We start from the raw sequence: 10746 nt of genomic DNA, 5'->3' as shown, positions 1-10746 counted from the left end.
TTGAAGCAAGCTATGTTTATTTTATTATTCTTAGTCAGGATTTTAATTAAAATTATCAGTTGAATTATTAGAAAAATAAAAGAGCGTAAATTAATTACTTGTAATGCAGTAATGGAGAATATGTTGGGGTTTTGGAGATGCTTTGTCCTCTGAATCCCTGCAATATAATATTCAACTCAATAACATAATTGCAAAGTTCCTTCCATGGCAAGCTCTATGTAGGGTGTCACCGTTGTCAATGGCTACTTCCCATCCTCTCAGTGAAAATGGTCCAGATGCTTTGTCACAGCACGGCTAATCATCTGTCGGTTCTCAATCAAGTTGGAATAGAATCCAATGATTCTTTTGCGTCTGTCACTAACGCCCAGCCTTCAGGAGTTTGAAGCTCGTCATAGTCATTCAATCCCGGAATCCTACTCGGAATACCACAGACAAGGTTAGACTTTCCGGATTCTCATGAATGCCGCCATCACTCCGGCTTATACCACGAAAATTCTGATTAAGGAATCTAAGAGATATTCATTCAAACTGATGTAGAACGGAGGTGGTTGTCAGACACGCGTTCATGGGTTGAGGAAGGTGATGAGTGTCACGGATCATCACCTTCTCCATAATTAAGCGCAAATGAACATCTTAGATAGGAACACGCATATGTGAATAGAAAAATATAAGTAATTGCATTAATTCATCGAGACGCTGCAGAGCTCCTCACCCCCAACAATAGAGTTTAGAGACTCATGCCATCAAAGAGTATGTAGTTCAGATCTGAAAATGTCATGAGGTACAAAATAAGTCTCTAAAAGTTGTTTAAATAGTAAACTAGTAACCTAGGTTTACAGAAAATGAGTAAACTAAGATAATTGGTGCAGAATCCACTTCTGGGGCCCACTTGGTGTGTGCTGGGGCTGAGACTTAAGCCTCTCACGTGCTTGGGCTGTTTCTGGAGTTGAACGCCAGGCTGTAACGTATTTTGGACGTTGAACTCCAACTTGTAACCTGTTTCTGGCGCTGGACGCCAGACTGCAACATGGAACTAGCGTTGAACGCCAGTTTACGTCATCTATCTTTGCGCAAAGTATGAACTACTATATAGCTGGAAAGCCCTGGATGTCTACTTTCCAACCCAATTGAGAGCGCGTCAATTGGACTCTTGTAGCTCCAAAAAATCCATTCCGAGTGCAGGGAGGTCGGGATCCAACAGCATCAGCAGTACTTTTTCAGCCTAACTCAGATTTTTGCTCAGCTCCCTCAATTTCAGCCAGAAAATACCTGAAATCATAGAAAAATACACAAACTCATATTAAAGTCTAGAAATATAATTTTTGCCTAAAAACTAATAAAATTCTATTAAAAACTAATTAAAACATACTAAAATCTACATGAAATTACCCCCAAAAAGCGTATAAAATATCCGCTCATCAATGATTCAAGATAATTGTGTCAAGTGAGGAAGTTGATGAGACTATGTGGTGTTTGATGATGATATGAATAATGTTTGATGTGAATGAATATGTATTCAAATTTTTTTCCTATGAAAATTGGATCCGTGAAGTTCATGTCATTCGAAGAACGGATGAAAAATACTTTAAAGCAAAAAAGTTATGCGCGTCAGAAGTTCGTAGTGCGAAACTAAAACTCTGTAGCATTCAGCATTTTTGCCACTTTACATATCTTGCGTATGCGACCACTGCATGCGACGCGACCAACCCTTTTGGGTTGGGCATCTCGTGAACGCGAGCAAGGTGCTTGCATATGTAAGCATGAAAAACACGCCCACACGTATGCATGACCCCTGAATTTTACGCAAGCATGAAAAACACGCCCACGTGTACGCATGACCCCTGAAATTAGCAAAGTGAGTTTTGTATTTTAAAATATAATTTTAAACCTTTAAACCTCTATTTTCACTCTTTTAGCCCCTAAACCTTAGTTGTATGTTGAGTGGTGAGAATATGGTAGGAAGGAGTAGAAACTTGGAGATGAAGAAAGTTTGAGCGATGGTGAATTATGAATGAGAAGTGTGTAAATGTGATATGTATATGAATAAATAATTTATAATAAATTTGAAAATGAAATTGTTTTGAGCTTGACCTTGCAAGGTCCGTTGTGGTTTACTGCTTGCCCAGTGTCAAGATGTATGTGGGGTTCATGGTGGTATACCGCCCACATGTCTTTAAAAAAGAATGTCATGTGGGGATTGTGATGGTTTACCGCCCACGTGCGTGTGTTGTTATCCAGTTGAAGATCTTGCGAGGTTCTGGTGGTGTACCACTCACAATGGTGGGGTTCGCGGTGGTGTACCACCCACTAGGTGGGGTTTGTGGTGGTGTACCACCCATCGGTTTTTAGGAGGACGATATCCGGGTTAGCTACTGGATGTGTCGGATTCTGGCAAAGTAACCGACACGTGAGCTCACGGCCAGTAGGAAAGGCATGCATCATATGCATTTGAGTGACTTGTTTGGTTTTGCATTCTTGTGTTTGCGTAATTGATATTCATGCTTAACTGCTATATGTTTTGTTTGCTGTAACTGTAAACTACTTGTGTTTTCTTTGTATACATTGTTTGCCTGTGCACTGGTGTTTCAGAGGGTTGGAGGAAAGGCGGTGAACCTAGGGTTAGAATTGTGATAAGAACCAGGAATCCTTAAACTTAGATACCTTGCCTTAATTTATGGTCTCAAATTTTAGTTTTAAGTTTGAATCTGTTGTCGAAAGTTCTAGGATCACCTTCGGCTTTCCCAGAACCTTATATGTTAGTTTGTGGGCACCGTTACCATGCTGAGAACCTTCGGTTCTCATCCCATCCATATTTTGTGGTTTTCAGATGCAGGGCGTGAGACACCTCGCTTAGGCATACTAAAAGCTTTCTGCAAGCAAAGGACTCTACCTGTTTGGGGTTTCATTTTGGTTTAGATGTATATGTACATAGTTATATATCTCTATTTGGGTTTTATCTTGTATATATGTATATATATGCTCTGGCCGGTCTTAACTTTGTGGTGCACGAAATTAGGATTCGCACAATTTCACCGACAAGTGCACCAGGTCGTCCAAGTAATACCTCAGGTGAGTGAGGGTTGATTCCATAAGAATTGTTAGATTGAGCAAGCAATAGTTATCTTGCTGAATTTAGTCAGGTGAAAAGTAAAGAGAGTTGTTGTTGAAATTGCATAAAACAAAATAATAAGGAAAATAAAGAAAGCAATTGACAATAACCTATTTGATAAAATTCGATAAATTCTACAATCATCCCATCTCTTTCACCCACTTTATCCATTCCTAGAATCTGCCTAGGCTGAAGATGCTAATATAAAGGAAAGTTCTCCAACAAGAATTCATCTACATAGAATGGATACACATCTTATGCCAATCTCACTTTTACATACATTTCTGTGAATCCTTTAAACAATGACTTATAGACGCTAAAAAGAGATCGGTTAGAAATGCTACTGAGGTGGATCCAAACACGTTTTCGTACCCTCTTTTCTTGAAACAAGGCATAAAAAACATCTCGAGTGAGGGTTCTAACTACAGAAATTATATAAATATCTCGAAACCTCTCACAAATGTCCAAGCATTTGGATGAAGTTGAGGTGGAGCACATTTCAATTGAGTCAAAATACCACATTCAATATTTGTAAATGAAAAATTTACATTTAGTTCAACTAGCAGGCATGTATTTATGTAAAAATATTCAACCCCTTCCCTTCTATGTAATACTCATCTCCTTATTTCAAAAGACCAGGAACGTTTTATTGTGCAAAAATAATTTTTCCAAAACTCACTTCTTTATAAATGCTACCCCACCAATTTTTTAATCAATGACTCAAAGCACACTACCATTCAGTTTCTTTAATTTCAATTTGATACCTTCTATTGATGAGAGTGTTTTTTTTTGTTTTTCATGGTATTCTCAAATCTGTCAGTTTAAGGATTAATTTATCGCAAATCAAAATTTTATTCAAGGGTTTATTGCTATCTATTGTATTATTGCATGTACAAAACGGAATTTGAACCCCAAATTCTTACTTAAGCAAATTAATAAACTAACCACTAGACTAACCCAATTTATTTTTATTGATGAGAGTGTTATTGCTCATACTATTGCTACTAATGCAACTGCTACTGTCACTATTTCTTCTCATACACCTACTAGCACTCCTAAGACTCCATTTAACTACAGAAATTAAGTATTCCATCTAATATATCGAAATTGAGGTAATGTAAGAAATTATATTATTATATAATGTCTCCTGTGTGTGATGTATCTTATTTTATTAGTTTAATAAATATTTAATTAAAATAATAAAATAAAAAAAGTTACATGATTATTTTGAAATGTAACCAACTTGATGGAAGTTGGTTTTTATGAAAACAAATCAGAATTTAGTCATCTCTTTCTACCTATGAAGTCTTTCTTCTTCACTCACCATCAATAACTAAATTGAAGAAAGAATTAAGAAAGCAAAAGAATAGACAAAGTGAATTCTTCCTAATACCATTATTATCATGGATCAAGCTACAAAATAGTGTATCAGAAAGGCGAAACTGTACTTTAATAGAAATGGTTAGGACAATAATGAGTAATGCATCTTTACCTATATCACTATGGATGTATGCTTCAAAAACTCCTATGTATTTGTTAAATAGGGTTCCTAGTAAGGCAGTTCCTAAAACTCCTTTTGAGTTATGGACTGGGAGGAAACCTAGTTTAAGACATCTACATGTTTGGGGGTGTCAAGCAGAAATAAGAGCTTATAATCCGCAAGAAAAGAAGCTGGATGCAAGAACAATAGTGAATATTTTATTGGTTATCCAGAAAAATTAAAAGGATATAGATTTTATTGTCCTACTCATAGTACAAGAATAATTGAAACTGGCAATGCATGGTTCATTGAGAATGGTGAGACCAGTGGGAGTACAGCTTCACAAAATGTGGAGATTAAAGAAGTAAGAATTCAAGTTCCTTCAACTTGTACTTCTACTTCTAGAGTTGTTATTCCAAATGTTATTGAGCCTATTCACAATCGACAGGAACAACAAATTATTGATCCTGTTATTGTTGGACTAAATAACAATCAAGAGGAACAAAAACTTATTAATCCCATGGTTAATGAGGAGCCGATAATAAAACAACCAAAAGAAATGGCATTAAGAAGGTCTCAAAGGGAAAGAAGATCTGCTATTTCTGATGATTATGTGGCGTATTTACAAGAGTCAGAAAATAACTTGAGTGTTGCTAATGATCCAGTTTCTTTCTCACAAGCCATTAATGGTGATAATGCTGATAAATGGTTAGAGGCCATGAAAGATGAACTTAAATCAATGGAACAAAATAAAGTATGGGACCTTGTGGAATTACCTAAAGGATGCAAGAGAATTGGGTGTAAATGGGTCTTTAAGACTTAGCATGATTCTCATGCAACCTTGAACGTTACAAGGCTCGTCTTGTTGCCAAAGATTTTACTAAAAAAGATGGCGTTGATTACAAAGAGACTTTCTCACCAGTTTCTAAAAAAGACTCTTTAAGGATTATCTCGACTTTAGTGGCTCATTATGACTTAGAGTTACATCAAATGGATGTAAAAACTGCCTTTCTTAATGGGGATTTAGAGGAAGATGTTTACATGGATCAACCAACAGGATTTTTGGTTGAAGGGAAAGAACAAATGGTGTGTAAACTTAAGAAATCACTATATGAACTTAAACAAGCATCCCACCAATGGTTTATCAAATTTAATGATACCATCCTGTCTTTTGCATTTAAGGAAAATAACGTTGATCGGTGTATATACTTGAAGGTCAGTGGGAGTAAATTCATTATTTTAGTTCTATATGTTGATGATATTTTGCTTGCATTTAATGATCTTGGTCTATTAAGCGAGACTAAGAAATATCTCTCTAATAACTTTGAAATGAAAGATATGGGTGAGGTAAGTTATGTGATTGGAATAGAAATACTCCGAGATAGATCACAAGGATTATTAGGATTGTCTCAGAAATCATATATTAATAAAGTATTAGAGAGATTCAGAATGGCACAATGCTCAGCATCACCCGTTCCAATTCAAAAAGGAGACAAGTTTAGTCTCATGCAATGTCCAAAGAATAATTTGGAATGGAAACAGATGAAAGGAATTCCATATGCATCTATAATTTGGAAGTTTGATGTATGTTTAGACTTGCACAAGACCTGTGATGAGCGGATAATTTATACGCTTTTTGGCATTATTTTTAGGTAGTTTATAGTAGGATCTAGTTATTTTTAGGGATGTTTTCATTAGTTTTTATGCAAAATTCACATTTCTGGGCTTTACTATGAGCTTGTGTGTTTTTCTGTGATTTCAGGTATTTTCTGGCTGAAATTGAGGGACCTGAACAAAAATATGATTCAGGCTGAAAAAGGATTGCTGATGTTGTTGGATTCTGACCTCCCTGCACTCGAAATGGATTTTCTGGAGCTACAGAACTTCAAATGGCGCGCTCTTAACGGCGTTGGAAATAAGACATTCAGAGATTTTCAGCAATATATAATAGTCCATACTTTGTTCGATTTTAGACGATACAAACTAGCGTTCAATGCCAATTCCATGCTGCATTCTGGAGTAAAACGCCAGAAACACATCACAAACCAGAGTTAAACGCTAAAAACACGTTACAACTTGGCGTTTAACTCCAAGAGAAGCCTCTGCACGTGTAAAGCTCAAGCTCAGCCCAAGCACACACCAAAGTGGGCCCCGAAAGTGGATTTCTGCATTTAGACTTATTTCTGTAAACCCTAGTAACTAGTCAGTATAAATATGACATTTTACTATTGTATTAGACATCTTGGTCTCATCTGGGATTTTACATCTTTGATCACATTTGGGGGCTGGCCATTCGGCCATGCCTAGACCATCATCACTTATGTATTTTCAACGGTGGAGTTTCTACACACCATAGATTAAGGTGTGGAGCTCTGCTGTACCTCGAGTTTTAATGCAAAGTACTACTATTTTCTATTCAATCCAGCTTATTCTTATTCTAAGATATTCGTTGCACTTCAACATGATGGATGTGATGATCCGTGACACTCATCATCATCCATCCCTATGAACGCGTGACTGACAACCACATCCGTTCTACCTTAGAACAAGCGAGTGTCTCTTGGATTCCTTAATCAGAATCTTCGTGGTATAAGCTAGAACCCTTTGGCGGCCATTCTTAAGAATCTGGAAAGTCTAAACCTTATCTGTGGTATTCTGAGTAGGATTCAGAGATTGAATGACTGTGACGAGTTTCAAACTCGCGATTGTTGGGCGTAGTGACAGACGTAAAAGAATCAGTGGATTCTATTCTGATATGATCGAGAATCGACAGATGATTAGCCGTGCTGTGACAAGAGCATTTGGACCATTTCCACTGAGAGGATGGGAAGTAGCCATTGACAATGGTGATGCCCTACATACAACTTGCCATGGAAAGGAGTAAGAAGGATTGGATGAAAGCAGTAGGAAAGCAGAGATTTAGAAGGAACACAGCATCTCCATACACTTATCTGAAATTCCTACCAATGATTTACATAAGTATCTCTATCTTTATTTTATGCTTTATTTATTATTATTTTCAAAAACCATTATAATCATTTGAATCAGCCTAACTGAGATTTACAAGATGACCATAGCTTGCTTCATACCAACAATCTCCGTGGGATCGACCCTTACTTACGTAAGGTTTATTACTTGGACGACCCAGTGCATTTGCTGGTTAGTTGTGCGAAGTTGTAAAGAATATGAGTGAACCATAGTAGTGTGCACCAAGTTTTTGGAGCCATTGCTAAGAATTCTTCAAGTTATGAAAATGGTATATCACAATTTTGCCTATCAAGTTTTTGGCGCCGTTGCCGGGGATTGTTCGAGTTTGGACAACTGACGGTTCATCTTGTTGCTCAAATTAGGTAATTTTCTTTTCAAAAAGTTTTCAAAAAATCTTTCAAAAAATTTTTTTCTTCTTTTTCATTTTTCTAAAAATAATTTTCGAAAAATCCAAAAATACAAAAAAATTTTAAAATCATAAAAATAAAAAATATTGTGTTTCTTGTTTGAGTCTAGTGTCAAATTTTAAGTTTGGTGTCAATTGCATGTTTTAAAAATTTGTGCATTGTTTCAAAAAACTCATGCATGGTGTTCTTCATGATCTTCAAGTTGTTCTTGATAAGTCTTCTTGTTTGATCTTTATATTTTCTTGTTTTGTGTTTTTTGTTGTTTTTCATATGCATTTTTGCATTCATAGTGTCCAAACATTAAAAATTTCTAAGTTTGGTGTCTTGCATGTTTTTCTTTTCTTGAAAATTTTTCAAAAATAAGTCTTAATGTTCATCTTGATTTTTAAAGTGTTCTTAGTGTTCATCTTGACATTCATAGTGTTCTTGCATGCATCATGTGTTTTGATTCATAACTTTCATGTTGTGAGTCATTTTTGTGTTTTTCTCTCTCATCATTAAAAATTAAAAAAAATCAAAAAAATATATTTTCCTTGTTTTACTCATAATTTTTGAAATCTTTGGGTTGACTTAGTCAAAAATTTTTAAAATTAGTTGTTTCTTGTTAGTCAAGTCAATATTTCAATTTTAAAAATCTTATCTTTTCAAATTTTTTTTCAAAAATCAAATCTTTTTCATTTTTCTTTATATTTTCGAAAATATTTTTTAAAAAAATTTTGATTTTTAAAATCTTTTTCTTAATTTTATTTCATAATTTTCAAAAACTTTACTAACAATTAATGTGATTAATTCAAAAATTTGAAGTTTGTTACTTTCTTATTAAGAAAGGTTCAATCTTTAAATTCTAGAATCATATCTTTTAGTTTCTTTTTAGTCAAGTAATCAATTTTAATTTTAAAAATCAAATATTTTTCAAAATAAATTTCAATCATATCTTTTCAATCATATCTTGTTTTCAAAATCAATTTCAAAAATCTTTTCTAACTTCTTATCTTTTCAAAATTGATTTTCAAATCTTTTTCAACTAACTAATTGACTTTTTGTTTGACTATTTCTTATCTTTTTCAAAACCACCTAACTACTTTTCTCTCTCTAATTTTTGAAAATCATCTCCCTCTTTTTCAAAATTCTTTCAATTAACTAATTGTTTCAAATTTTAATTTTAATTATTCTTTTAATTTTTGAAAATCACTAACCATTTTTCAAAAACAATTTTCGAAAACTCCTCTCTCTCACCTCATTCTATTTATTTATTTATTTACTAACACTCTTCTCTTCTTCTAAAAATTCGAACCCTCTCTTCTCCTCTGTGTTCGAATTTCTCTCTTCTCATTCTTCTATTCTTCTTCTTCTACTCACATAAAGGAATCTATATACTGTAACATAGAGGATTCCTTTTTCTTTTCTATTCTCTTCTTTTTCATATGAACAGGAGCAAGGACAAGGACATTCTTGTTGAAGCAGATCCTGAACCTGAAAGACTCTGAAGAAGAAGCTAAGAGAAGCTAAAGCACAACAATCCAGAGAAAACCTTACAGAGAATCTCGAAAAAGAGAGAGACATGGCCGAACCCAATAATAATGGTGGAGGCACAAGGAGGATGCTTGATGACTATACTACAGCTACTTCCAAATTTGATGGAAGAAGCATCTCAATCCCTGCCATTGGAGCAAACAATTTTGAGTTGAAACCTCAACTAGTTGCTCTAATGCAACAGAACTACAAGTTTCATGGACTTCCAACAGAAGATCCCTATCAGTTTTTAACTGAGTTCTTGCAGATCTGTGAGACTGTTAAGACTAATGGAGTAGATCCTGAAGTCTACAGGCTCATGCTTTTCCCTTTTGCTATAAGAGACAGAGCTAGAACATGGTTGGACTCACAACCTAAAGATAGCCTGGACTCTAGGGATAAGCTGGTCACGGCCTTCTTGGCTAAGTTCTTTCCTCCTCAAAAGCTGAGCAAGCTTAGAGTGGATGTTCAGACCTTCAAACAAAAAGATGGTGAATCCCTCTATGAAGCTTGGGAAAGATACAAGCAGATGACCAAAAGGTGTCCTTCTGACATGCTTTCAGAGTGGACCATTTTAGATATATTCTATTATGGTCTATCTGAGTTCTCCAAGATGTCACTGGACCATTCTGCCGGTGGATCCATTCACCTAAAGAAAATGCCTGCAGAAGCTCAAGAACTCATTGACATGGTTGCAAATAACCAATTAATGTACACTTATGAGAGGAATTCTGTGAGTAATTTGACGCCTCAGAGTAAGAGAGTTCTTGAAATTGATGCTCTGAATGCCATATTGGCTCAGAACAAAATGTTGACTCAGCAAGTCAACATGATTTCTCAAAGTCTGAATGGATGGCAAAATGTGTCCAACAATACTAAAGAGGCATCTTCTGAAGAAGAAGCTTATGATCCTGAGAACCCTACAATGGCAGAGGTAAATTACATGGGTGAACCCTATGAGAACACCTATAATTCTTCATGGAGAAATCATCCAAACTTCTCATGGAAGGATCAACAAAAGCCCCAACAAGGCTTTAATAATGGTGGAAGAAATAGGCTTAGCAATAACAAGCCTTTTCCATCATCATCTTAGCAACAGACAGAGTATTCTGAGCAGAGCTCCTCTAGCTTAGCAAACATAGTCTCTGATCTGTCTAAAGCCACTATAAGTTTCATGAGTGAAATAAGGTCATCCATCAGAAATCTGGAAGCACAAGTGGGCCAGCTGAGTAAGAAAATTACTGAAACTC

At 35.4% G+C, this 10746-nt stretch overlaps 1 non-coding gene across 1 annotated transcript; it reads right to left on the bottom strand.

Annotated features, from left to right (window-relative positions):
* Nucleotides 1-9947: 9947 nt before the first annotated feature.
* LOC127740844 (small nucleolar RNA R71) lies at nt 9948-10055 on the bottom strand. The gene has a single exon (XR_008001700.1). It is a non-coding gene; the product is annotated as a small nucleolar RNA R71 (small nucleolar RNA).
* Nucleotides 10056-10746: the final 691 nt, after the last annotated feature.

The sequence above is a fragment of the Arachis duranensis genome, chromosome 7 (assembly GCF_000817695.3).
Source record: "Arachis duranensis cultivar V14167 chromosome 7, aradu.V14167.gnm2.J7QH, whole genome shotgun sequence".
Lineage (NCBI taxonomy): Eukaryota > Viridiplantae > Streptophyta > Magnoliopsida > Fabales > Fabaceae > Arachis > Arachis duranensis.
The sequence above is the reverse complement of the archived record's forward strand: the minus strand, read 5'-3'. Positions and strand labels throughout refer to the sequence as shown.